Here is an 11912-nt window from a genome sequence, read left to right as displayed (position 1 = left end):
AAAAGGTGCAAATTAATCATCATCATCATAAACACCACTGCCTCAGAACTCCATAGTTAAAAGAGCATGGCAATTAAAAGAGCTTTCTTGTTGCTGCTAAATGCACTCGAATCGACCTCGGTATCAGTCCTATAGATGAAACATCCCCAAGCCCCTCTGTCCTCCATAGCTCTGTTCAGGTCTTGCAATTTCATACTTGTGACCTTCCTAATTGAGTTCATTCATCTGGCGTGTGGTTTTCCTCTCTTTCTACTTTGTTCAACCTTTCCTAGCATAATTGACTTTTCCAATGAGTTTGCCTTTTCATGATGTGTCCAAAGTACAACAGCCTCAGTTTTATCATCTTTGCTTCCAGGGAGATTTCCGGCTTGATCTGTTTAAGGACCCATTTGTTTGACTTTTTGTCCATCTCTGGTATCCTCACCACTCTTCTCTAGCATTGTATCTCAATGTGATTGTATTCTGCTTTCTTCACTGTCTAGCTTTCACATCTGTACATAGTAATGGGGAATACCATGGTTTATGTGATTCTAACTTTGGTTATCAGTTGTATGTCTTTACTCTTAGTGCTTTGTCTACTTTTTTCATGGCTGCCCTTCCCATGCCTAGTTTTCTTCTGATTTCTTGGCAGCAATTTCTATTCTTATTGATGTTTGATCCAAGGTACGGGAACTCTTTCCATTTCTTCATAGTCTAGGTTGAATGTAATCATTACAATCTGACTGGTCTTTTTTCTTCTTCTTTATGTTCAGCATTAAGCCTGCCTTTGCACTTTCTTCTTTGACTTTCATAGTTATTCCAGGTCTGTGATATTTTCTGGTAGTAATATCATGTCATCCACATATCTTAGATTGTTAATATTCCTGTTCAGCCATTATATCTCCATGTTGAATCAAGGGAAAGTGGAGGAGTCAAAGAAGGGGAGTGGAGTGGAAGGAGGCGAGACAGTACTTTTGCCATGCTCTGGTTTAACTTTTTATTTTCTATCCTAACAATCTTTTCGTGGTCTCTCCAATGTGCAGGTTTTGCCTCCGTACCATACGGTAAGCTGGAGTGTTATAAATCCAAAGGTCATTGCGAGATACTCTACTGTTCAGCTCCCTCGGTGATGATTGGAAAATGCTCAGTACTGAAGAAATGCTGCAAATGGTAATTTCAGTTCAGCAAAGGAGAGATGCCAGCAGTCTCTTTCAGAGCATCCTTTAGTTCAACCTTGCCCAGCTGCATCAGATCTGCAGCTTCCATCCTGAACAAGTCCAACAGGACCTTCTCCAGAGCAAACCACCTGTGTAAACCTTTTCTCCTAATCCTCCACGTCCGCAACAGAGAGGGAGCTTCTGATTCTACACTCGTTTCACTTAAGCTTATCACACTGGCCCTGGGGGCTGGGATAGGAGCAGAATGGAAGGGGGCAGGAAGGGAACGGAACAGGGAAATCACACGTATTTCAACACAGGAGAATGCCGCCAATGCCACGGGAAGTTGCCAATCCATTCCCCATCTGTCCCACACCAGCCGATTTTGAAGAACTGTTCAGAATCGTTATTGAAAATTGGCTGTTATGGGACAGAGGGGGAAGAGATCGGCAACTTCCGGTGGCATTGGCGACGTTCTCCCATGCGGTAATATGCATGATTTCCCCTTTCCGTTCCCTCCCCGTCCCCTTACATTCTGCCCCAATCCCATCCCCCAGGGCCTGTGGGATATCCTTAATAGAATCATAGAATCACAGTTGGAAGAGACCAACGAGGGCCATCCTGTCTAACCCCATTCTGCCATGCAAGTACACAGAATCAAAGGAACCCTGACAGATGGCCTTCCAACCTCTTTTTCAAAACTTTCAAAGAAGGAGACTTCACCACTTTTCAAACTACTCTTACTGTCAGCAAGTTCCTCCTAATATTTAGGTGGAATCTCTTTTCCTGTAGCTTGCATCCATTGCTCCATGTCCTATTCTCTGGAGCAACAGAAAACTATCTTGCTCCATCCTCAATATTACACACCTTCAAATATTTAAATACTGCTGTCTTATCTCCCCTTCACTTTCCCTTCCCCAGGCTAAACATTCCCAATTCCCCTAGTATCTCCTCATAAATAATGGTTTCCAGACCATTCCCCATTTTGGTCACGCTCTGGACATGTTCCAGCTTGTCAACAATTGTGACGTCCAGAACTGGACACATTATTCCATGTGAGGCCTCACCAAAGCAAAATAGAGTGATACTATTACTTCTAGGCAAAGGGGTCAGGCAAGGCTGCATGGTTTCATCCTATTTGTTCAACTTATATGCCAAAAACATGATAAGGGAAGCAGAGCTAGAATCAGAAGAAGGTGGGGTGATGTAAACTAGGATTACATTTGCACTATAGAGGTAATCCAGTTTGACACCACTTTAAGTGCTGAATCTCCATCCCATGTAATCCTGGGATTTGTAGTTTTACAGGGCTTTTTGAGTTCGATCCCAGGGCTCTACGGTTGACTCAGCCTTCCATCCTTTTGTAGCTCAGACAAAAGAAAAGCCAGCTTGTTGAGGACAATTGGTTTACATATTGTAAACTGCTTAGAGAGTATTGAGTTCACTATGTAGCGGCGTAGAAATGTAAATGCTATTGCTATTTTCCCTTCTCTGCCAAAGCGTCCTGCTGCCTCACAAACCTACAAATCCAAGGTTCTGGAAGATGCAGCCATTACAGTTAAAGTGGTGTCAAATAGCATGATTTCTACAGGGATGATGTTCCCTAAGCCTACAAAATCGAATGCTCCAACTTATTTCACTGAGTTACTCTATATACCCATGTCTAAGTGTAGAAATTTTAGTCAAAAAATTGACCACAAAATCTGGATCAATTTATGCACAGGTCTATGTAGGTAATGTACTTTAACTCTTATAAAAAAGAACAATCCCCTGGCAAAACCCAAGAGCATAATATGTCCTGGAAGCACTGATTCCCTTCTATTCTCTCATCCATCCAACCTTAAGTATGAGCACAAGCAGTTATGTCTGCTGGAATTTTGTAAGTTCTTTTGCATTGCTTTCCCTTGCTTCATCTTTTAGATATTTTGTTACATGCCCCAAGGTTTTATCCCCTACTTATCCATGGGTCATGTAAAAATCTATCATTTTGGCCCCAAAACCTGCCCTCGATTTATACATTAATTCCTTTTATAGTCGAGTATATACAGTAGTCTCTCAAAGGTGCTATAAGATCCCTTTGGATAGTGATATTAAAGGCTATGTCTTTGTATTGTTTCCATGTTATTTGCCTCTCTCCTCAGGAAAAAAACCAAAAAATCCTAAAAGGGACGTTGGATGCCTAGCAGTTCACCCGTGAATTCAGGAAGACTTTCTGGTAGACTGACAGTCACTGGACCCTACACTGGCTTCTGCTTTTTAGAAGAATCTCTCCCTTGCATCCTCATCTGCCCTACTTCCAAAGCTTACTTGTTCTCAAAGACAAAAAGTCATGCATCTTCCACAAGGAATTCTATTATGAGTGTTTGCCTTTACATTAAAGCACATTTAAAACATAAGCACCTTGTTTCCACTGTTTCTGGTGTTGACACTGCAACTCCCTATGCACCCTAAAAAGATATCAGGTTTCAGTTTCATCACTTGGGAAATCCCGGGTTTTTTTCCTTTTTATATATTCAGCTTAATTTTGGCCTGTCTGTTCGGGCCCTTTGGTCACTTGAAGGGTTTCTGCTTTTCTGTTCAAGTTGTCCAGGTTCTTGTGGATTTCAGTGGCTTTACATAATTTACACAATAGTTTCATGTGGTTAAAGTCAACATTTGATAACAAATATATATATATATATATAGAATTTGAAGTCAAAATGGGTAAGTACTACATCAGAATTAGGCTCATTTTAACATTAAACTTTACTGTTACGTAAGATACATTAATGTTACATTAATGGATTAGGTTTGTATAATCTACAGAAAAATAACATAGAAGTTGTAAACAAATGCATATGGAAATATGCTCATAAATGAAATAATACCTCCCTCCCTCTCTCTCTCTCTCTCTCTATATATATATATATATATATATATACTGTATATATATATTCCATATTCTCTAGGGTTAGTTAGGGCACAAGACTGCTGTGAATATGGAAAACCTGCAAATAACAAAATCACCATGTTTTTACCTGAGAGAACACCTCTTTAGGAATCTCTAAGTCCTCCAGTGCATCTCTGTGGTCAACATCCGACAGACACTGACCAAAGAACTGCACTTGAGGAGCCACAAATGTCTAGTAGAGTATTCTCTGCAGGAATCTCCAGGTCTTTTAGTGCAACTTTTGGTTAAAGTTGACTATAGTGTTGCACTGGAGGACCTAGATGTTCCTAGAGAGAACATATTAATCAAATCTGTGAATAATCAAATACACAAATATCAAAGCCACAAATATGGAGGGATGTGTGTGTGTGTGTGTGTGTGTTTGTGTATCAGGAACAAATACGCAAGCATTTCACAACTTCCTCTTTCCTTCAATATCCCTTGATCGTAAAGTATCATGATCTCTCAACCATAAAGTAGGTAGAATAACCTCCAGCAAAACAAATCACCCTGAAAATAATTCAGTGCGCATGTGCATACAGTTGTGATGGTCACAGATGACAGTAGACTTGAACTCCAGTGTGCCAACTCCAGATTATTTATTAATGTATTTACAGTAGTTGGCTAGCTAGTTTTATAACCCACCTTTCTCCCACTGTGAGAACCAAGGTGGCTTAAAAGAAAAGCAAAATATGGCTAAAACAATATATAACACAAAGTTTTTATTAAAAATTTAATAAAATGTCTTGGCTACTTGTGGCAAAGAGTGGAGCAGAGGGGCAATCCATCCTCCCTTGGCCAGATGTTCCATAGCTCAGGAGCAGCCACTGCGAAAGCTGTCCCCTATGTCCTCACCAGATGAAAGCCCTCCACTGAAGATCATCACATTCAAACAGAATAATATGAGGAGACAGAGGCCCTCAAACAGTCATAAACTTATTTGTTTTGCATATACTTTGATAAAAATGCAGATTTCAAAAAGCAACCCAGTAGACTGAAGGAGGGCAAATGTCCCCATCTTCAAAAAGGGCGTCCTCTTCTCGTACCCATAGCGCAGACAAAAACGGGTGTGATAAAGTCCTATGTATGGAAGGGATCTAGGAGTCTAAGTAGACCACAAGTTGAACATGGGTCAACAGTGTGATGCCGCAGATAAAAAGGCCAATGTGATTTTAGGTTGCATCAATAGAAGTATAGTATCTAGATCAAGGGAAGTAATAGTGCCACTATATTCTGCTCAGGTCAGGCTTCGCCTGGAATACTGTGTCCAGTTCTGGGCACCACAATTCAAGGACATTGAGAAACTAGAGCCATGTGTCCAAAGCAGAGCGGCTAAAATGGTGAAGGGTCTGGAAACCATGTACTATGAGGAACGGCTTAGGGAGCTGGGGATGTTTAGCCTGGAGAAAAGAAGGTTAAGAGATGATATGATAGCCCTGTTTAAATATTTGAAGGGATGTCATGTTGAGGAGGGAGCGAGCTTGTTTCCTGCTGCTCCAGAGAACAGGACCCGGAACAATGGATGCAAACTGCAGGAAAAGTGGTTCCACCTCAACATTAGGAGGAATTTCCTGACAGTAAGAGCTGTTCGACAGTGGAAAAGGCTCCCTCGAAGAGTGGTGGACTGGATGGCCCTTGTGGTCTCTTCTAACTCTCTGATTCTATGGGATTGTTATTCAGAAGACTGCTCTACATGGGACAAATGTGTTGGGAGGTTGTTGTATTTGTTGCTACTGGGGTTTTTTGTTATTGTTTTAAATCTAAATAACATTTCTATCATCTGGAACTACAGTATTTTCTGCTAATTCCTGGCACCAGCTTCAACATATTATTCCCAGCTGAGTTACTTTCATTTTAATTCCAATACAGATTAGAACAGTATCTCTTCTCTTCTCTTGCCTTCCTTCCTTGCTTCCTTCAAGTTTAAGTGTGAAGTTCCACCTCATGTTGAGCTGGAATCTCTTTTCCTGTAGCTTGAAGCCATTGCTCCATTTCCTATTCTCTGGAGCAGCAGAAAACAAGCTTACTCCACCCTCAATATGACACTCCTTTAAATACTTAAACAGTATCACTGCCTGTGGAATGAGGTATCCTGAAGGACTGTTGGACTGGAGAAATGGACTGCAGCCGTGGCATCACTTGGGAAAATCCCGTTTTCCTTTTCATTTTTTATAACAATTGGTTAACATATTTTATACTCAATTTATTCAATTTCTTTTATTGGTTTGCCTTTTGTAGCCAGTTTTATCTTTCTTTTTAATAGGCTTTTATTCAGGCAAATTTTACATTTTATACCTCTTTTAACAACCCCCAAAATCTTCCTTGTGTTTAAAATTTTCTGGCCCAAAATTCTATGGAATTTGTTATTTGTTCCTTCCCCTCTTGCTCTTTTAAGAACATTTAAACTTTAATTACAGCTTGTACTTTGGCTTCCTGTGCTCCAAGATTATTATTCATCATTCCCTGTTGTTGTTGTTTTAAACTTTATGAAGTCAGGCTCCACTGATCTATTGGCTATTTTTATTTGTTCTTCTGTACACTCATGATCACCTTGTTCTCTTCTTATGGACAACATTAGATCTGGGCTTTGAATAGTCTCATAGTGTACTCCTTTCTGGTTTAAAAATACGGTCTACTGATTTAACTTTGTAGATCTTAAGGCAGGCATGTTTCCTCGTAATATATATTTTAAAACTCTGTGTTTACTCTGGATAGCTATTGGAGACATCCTAGTCAGGGACTCCCATTCATCCAAAGCTCACATAACTATAGCTTCAGCTTTTTCGCATTCATTATGTTTTCATTCAGATCCTTTTAAAAAGTCTGTTTGCATAAGCTATTGGTTGGAATTTGTTTTCTTTTGATAAAGCCCAGCAGCCATAGTATCAACAGTCCAGTGTTGGCCGATATAAAACATTTATTCCATTTTCAGCGGCCAAAGCTTTATGCTTTTCTTAACCCCCAACTTTAATTCTTATTTTTCTTTTATGGCTGGTTTTCCAGCAGGTTTTCACTTCTTTCAACAAATAGGCTGTACAGACCGGCATCTTTGGCCAGCATGGGGTGGAGTCAGGGTATGGCATCTACACGACGCACACCCTGACTCCACCGTCAGGTCAGTGTGACACTACCTGCCGCACCACACAGTACGCGGTATCATAGCACTTCTTTGGCACAACATCTACATGACGCAGCACCAAAGGAGCAAGGAAAAGTTTCAGCACCATAGTTATTATCCCCTTTCCACGGTGCGGAAAGGAGCCCCTTTTTGAGGCTTCTTTTTGCACTATAGAAAGGCAAGGTCGGGGCCTCAGTGTGCAATTGCCATGGCCCTGATCTGGCTCTAAAAGGGGCAATTGCAGGCAAACTGTACATCTCCCAAGTCTTCAGTTCTTTTCCAGTCTCCTAATGGAGCTGGATCCCTAACCCCCAGTGCCTTCTTGCGGCACCCACAGAGTACAGTACAGCACTCCTTGTTCCCGGCCTGGCATGGTTTACACATGTCCAAATCATTACCAGGCAGGCAGTTGATGGTGATTCCTTTTGGCCCTGCCCCTGAAGCTCAGCCCCCACAGTCCAACACCCCAGTGCAGAACGCAACTGTTCTAGGAGTTAGTGCTGTAAAATCCCATGGGTCACTGTTGAATTGTGAGGACAAGTGCCATCAAAACAGCACTCATAAGGATCTGGTGAGTAGGAGGTTATTAGGACAGTAACGTTCCCGCATCAGATGACATCCTGTGCGGGAGGGGGTATTTCGGGGGGTGGGACTTCTGTTTACTTGCAAACAAAAATATCTCACACACAATTGTTTCCATCAGTAAGGGACTTATGCAGATTGTGATGGCTGACAGCAACCTCTTTATGTCCTTTATCTCTCCCCTGCTGAATCCAGGAGATCTCCTTTCATGGTCCTGCAATCCTTATTTGTTAACTTCCTTCATATTGGGAGCCCTCAGGGCTACATGCCTTTAGCCAGCCCCTTTAATATTAATTTTATATTGAATGGAGGACTCTGCATGAAGGGGTGATCTTGGGGTAACACTTCTATTGCTGCAAAATGAATTTAGGGTTCAAAAGTAGTTTGGACTCTGTTAACTGAGTGGCTGGAGAGGAGAGAAAGGGAGGAATCTTGCACTTCCCAGTAAGGTCAGGCAAAAGCATATTTCTTTAAGAGTCTCCTAGCTTGTCTGTTTCTCCTCATTAACTAGTTTAGCACCTTGTCCACACTATGCTATTTCTTGGGCATATGTGTCCTGCTTTTCATCTGTGAAATGCTGGAGGGTGTACATTTTGCTTATCTAGTTCAGTTTTGTAAATGACGTTTTGAGTGGAAATGTGGCACTGAAAGGATTGCCTTCTACCATCTGCATCCCTCTAACAGCAATGTTTAAAGATAAATGCAACTTTTCAGTTCAGGATGAGACAACAGTGGAGAAGCTAACCTTAAAGATCAATGTCCCCAAATGTAATGGATTGTGATAATTCTGAAGATTTAGAGGTGGGGGGTTAAACCCCCCAATTTATATTCTTAACAAATTTGTTGAGAAGTGGACCTCATGTATAGGTTGCAAGCAGGTTTGGGGGCCCAAATTATGGATTTTAATACGACCTGTGGATAAGTCGGGGCTAAAACTTAGGGGGATGTGACAAATTGAAAGGATATTACCAATCTAAAGTACCTAAAGGAGAAAGCAAAAGAAATACTGCCCAAGAACTTACAAAATTCCACCAGGCATAACTGTTTGCGTTCATCCTAAAGACTCGATGGAGGAGAGAGCAGAAGGCGTGGTTACACTCTTGTCTTTCACAGATGGTGAAAGACGTTAGTTCTGTTTTGGATAAGAGTTAAAGTGCAGTACTTACATGGAATGTTTCTAACTAGATGTAAGGTAATTTTTCTAAACATTTTATTACTTTATGCTGGCTGTATGTCGTAATAAATTCATTCAGTACTTACATGGACCCATGGATAAGCCAAGTCAGTTTTTTGGGGTCAATTTTTTATTATTGAAAATACATACAAAATTACATATAAACATAAAAACAAGGATCACACACAACATAAAAAAAGTCTTATCTTTGAGACCTAAATTGTTTATTTCTTTTCTTCAGTTTTTCAAATAAGACTTCCATTTCTACTTGTTGTTGTTGTTACAGTTTTTTCTTTGCTAGAAGAAAGAAGGGAAGGAAGCTATCTTGCTTTAAGTATATATATTTATAGTGTAATTGTGGATGTACAAGTCTTTCATTCTTTCTTTTTTGCTTGTTAATACCTATCTTAAATGTCTTGACTTGCGTTTCTACAATTGCGTAATAAAACTTAAAACATAATTTCCATGTAATTTTCTGCCTACTTTGCTTGTTTGTTTTGTTTGTTTTATTTGTTTGTTTTGGGGTGTTTTTTAGTTTGTATTTTTCTTCCTTTAATTTCTTCTAAATTTTAAAGTTGCTGTTTTACCCCATCTTTGGGAAAGATATATTATTACTTTTGTCCAATCTTTGAATATTTATTTGCTTCCATGTCTTGTAATTGTTTAGATATTGTGTCCATCTCAATTATTTCAAATCATTTCATTTCCCATTCTTCTATTTCAGGTGTTTTGTTATTTTTCCAATATCTGGCAAAGACTATTCTTGCTGCAACTATCATTTGATAAATAATTTGTCCAATTTTTTCTCATTTTCTTCATCTATCATGACAATAAGAAAGTCAATCCACCATGTTTAATAAGAAGATTTGTTCCTAGAATTTTATTCATTATTTGTCTTATTGAGGACCACTAGCATTTTACCTTAAGTCCACCAGGAATGAAACAATAGTTCCCTTTTCTTTATGACACTTCCAACATCTGTTTTGACAATTTCCATATATTTTACAGGTTTTATCTGGTGTGAGATACCATATATTTTAATAGTTTTTAATCTTGGCTTCCACGTTTTTTCCCATTGATCTATTTGTAAATTGTATCTTGCACCCATTTTGTCATATTTTCTTTGATGATTTCATCTTCAGTATATAGTTTTAAAATATGTTTATAGAGTCTAGATAATAATGGTAATTCTGAGCTTGAATTTTCAATACCCGCTTCTGTATTGTTTAGTCTAAATCTTTCTTTTAGTTGTAGATATTTCAACCAATATGTTACTTTCCCTTCCTTTTTCAAGTCTTCAGCTGAGTAAAACTTAAGTACAAAACAAACTGCCCTGAAAGGGTGGGCTGGAGGTGGATGGTTTTCCTCTGGAGGGACACCACAGCAGCCAAACTGCGCAGGATCTCTCCACCCCAAAAAGAACCCGGAAAAAATGGGTTCTTCTTTGGACGCCGCACGGACATGATGTAAGTGACATGCAGTGACATCTATATGCTGCCCCTGTATGGACGGGAAGCTGCCATTATGACGATGACGTGACATGCTAGGGTTAGGGACCGTGCAGTTGGTGCATGGTCCCTAACCCTAGAATCACTCCCTGGATGCCGCTTCTTGGCGGTATATACCAGGCCTTAAATTCTTTATTTTGTTTAATTACTATATCACTGTAGGTTATTTCTCATTATTTTATTTCTCATTTTCTTTTGTGTCAAATCTACATAAAGCCTCTTGGAGGAGAAGCCCATAAAGGAGTTTTGGGGCATATATGTTTTTTATATTTTCCCCATGTTTCAGTAAGAGTGTTTCTTATATAGTGTTTATCTTATTTTTATTACATAAAATTGGGTCAATTTTTAGACTTAGTTTTTTTGACCTATACATGAATATATACAGTATGCACAATCATCAGTGGGCTGTTTTCCAAATGTGCAAAAACCCACTTTTCTAGATAGAGAGAGACAGAAAAAGAGAAAGGCAGAGCGATTTTGTAAAAAAAGAAAAGTGAAGAATTAAGAGGTCAGTGCAGAGAGAGGTTGAGAATGAGAGACACGCTGAAACAATTCTGAACATCTTTGCTTCATAACTGAGACACAACTTCAATTGAAACTGTTATTGTTGGCAAGCTGAAGCAAAGGGCTGCCAGGAGCATTTGGTTTACTTTCAAGTGATTGTCTTTAACAGCCACCTTTGTGACAACTCCCCAAGAAGAGCCCTATAAATAGGAGAACCCAGCAGTGTGCTGGGTGTCATTTTCACTCTTGGCTTATTCTCAAAGCATCCATACCTTCCCCAAGCAAGCCATGAAGATCGCTCACCTGTTCTTGGTCGCTGTGTCTTTGCTGCTCCTGGTTTCTTCAGGTAAGGAATAAAGGGAGCGAAGGAAGAGGGAGGCATTCCTTCCGGACCAGGTTAACCCTCTGTCATCCTACTTTTTTAGCTGTTTCTCAATTATCCTTGGGTGCATCTAGACTGTAGAGTTTGACATCACACCACTTTAAGTGTATCCAGTTTGAGACCGCTTTAACTGCCCTGGCTCAATGTTAGGGAATCCTGGAAATTGCAGTTTTGTAAGACATTTGGCCTTTTCTGTCAGAGAGCTCTGGTGCCGCAATGAACTACAGTTCCCAGGATTCCCTAGCACTGAGCCACGGCAGTTCAAGTGTTGTCAAACTGGATTATTTCTGCAGTGCATCTTGGATTTTAAGGTTGTGTATCTGTGGAGAGCCAGCTTTGGAGGATTTGGCTCATTATGTACTTGCCAGATATATGCTGGTATTTGAGAAAGTTCTTTAGAGACTTTCCTAAAGAAAAGAAAATACTGGGGTGTGCAAGAGAAATTTAGTTACTTTTACAATAAGTTACTTGTTCGCCACCTTGACTCCCTATATTGGGAGAAAGGTGGGATATAAGAAAATAAAAGCTATTATTATTATTATTATTATTATTATTATTATTATTATTATTATTATTATT

The sequence above is a fragment of the Sceloporus undulatus genome, chromosome 1 (assembly GCF_019175285.1).
Source record: "Sceloporus undulatus isolate JIND9_A2432 ecotype Alabama chromosome 1, SceUnd_v1.1, whole genome shotgun sequence".
In the NCBI taxonomy this organism is placed as follows: Eukaryota; Metazoa; Chordata; class Lepidosauria; order Squamata; family Phrynosomatidae; genus Sceloporus; species Sceloporus undulatus.
This window is presented reverse-complemented; position numbering follows the sequence as displayed.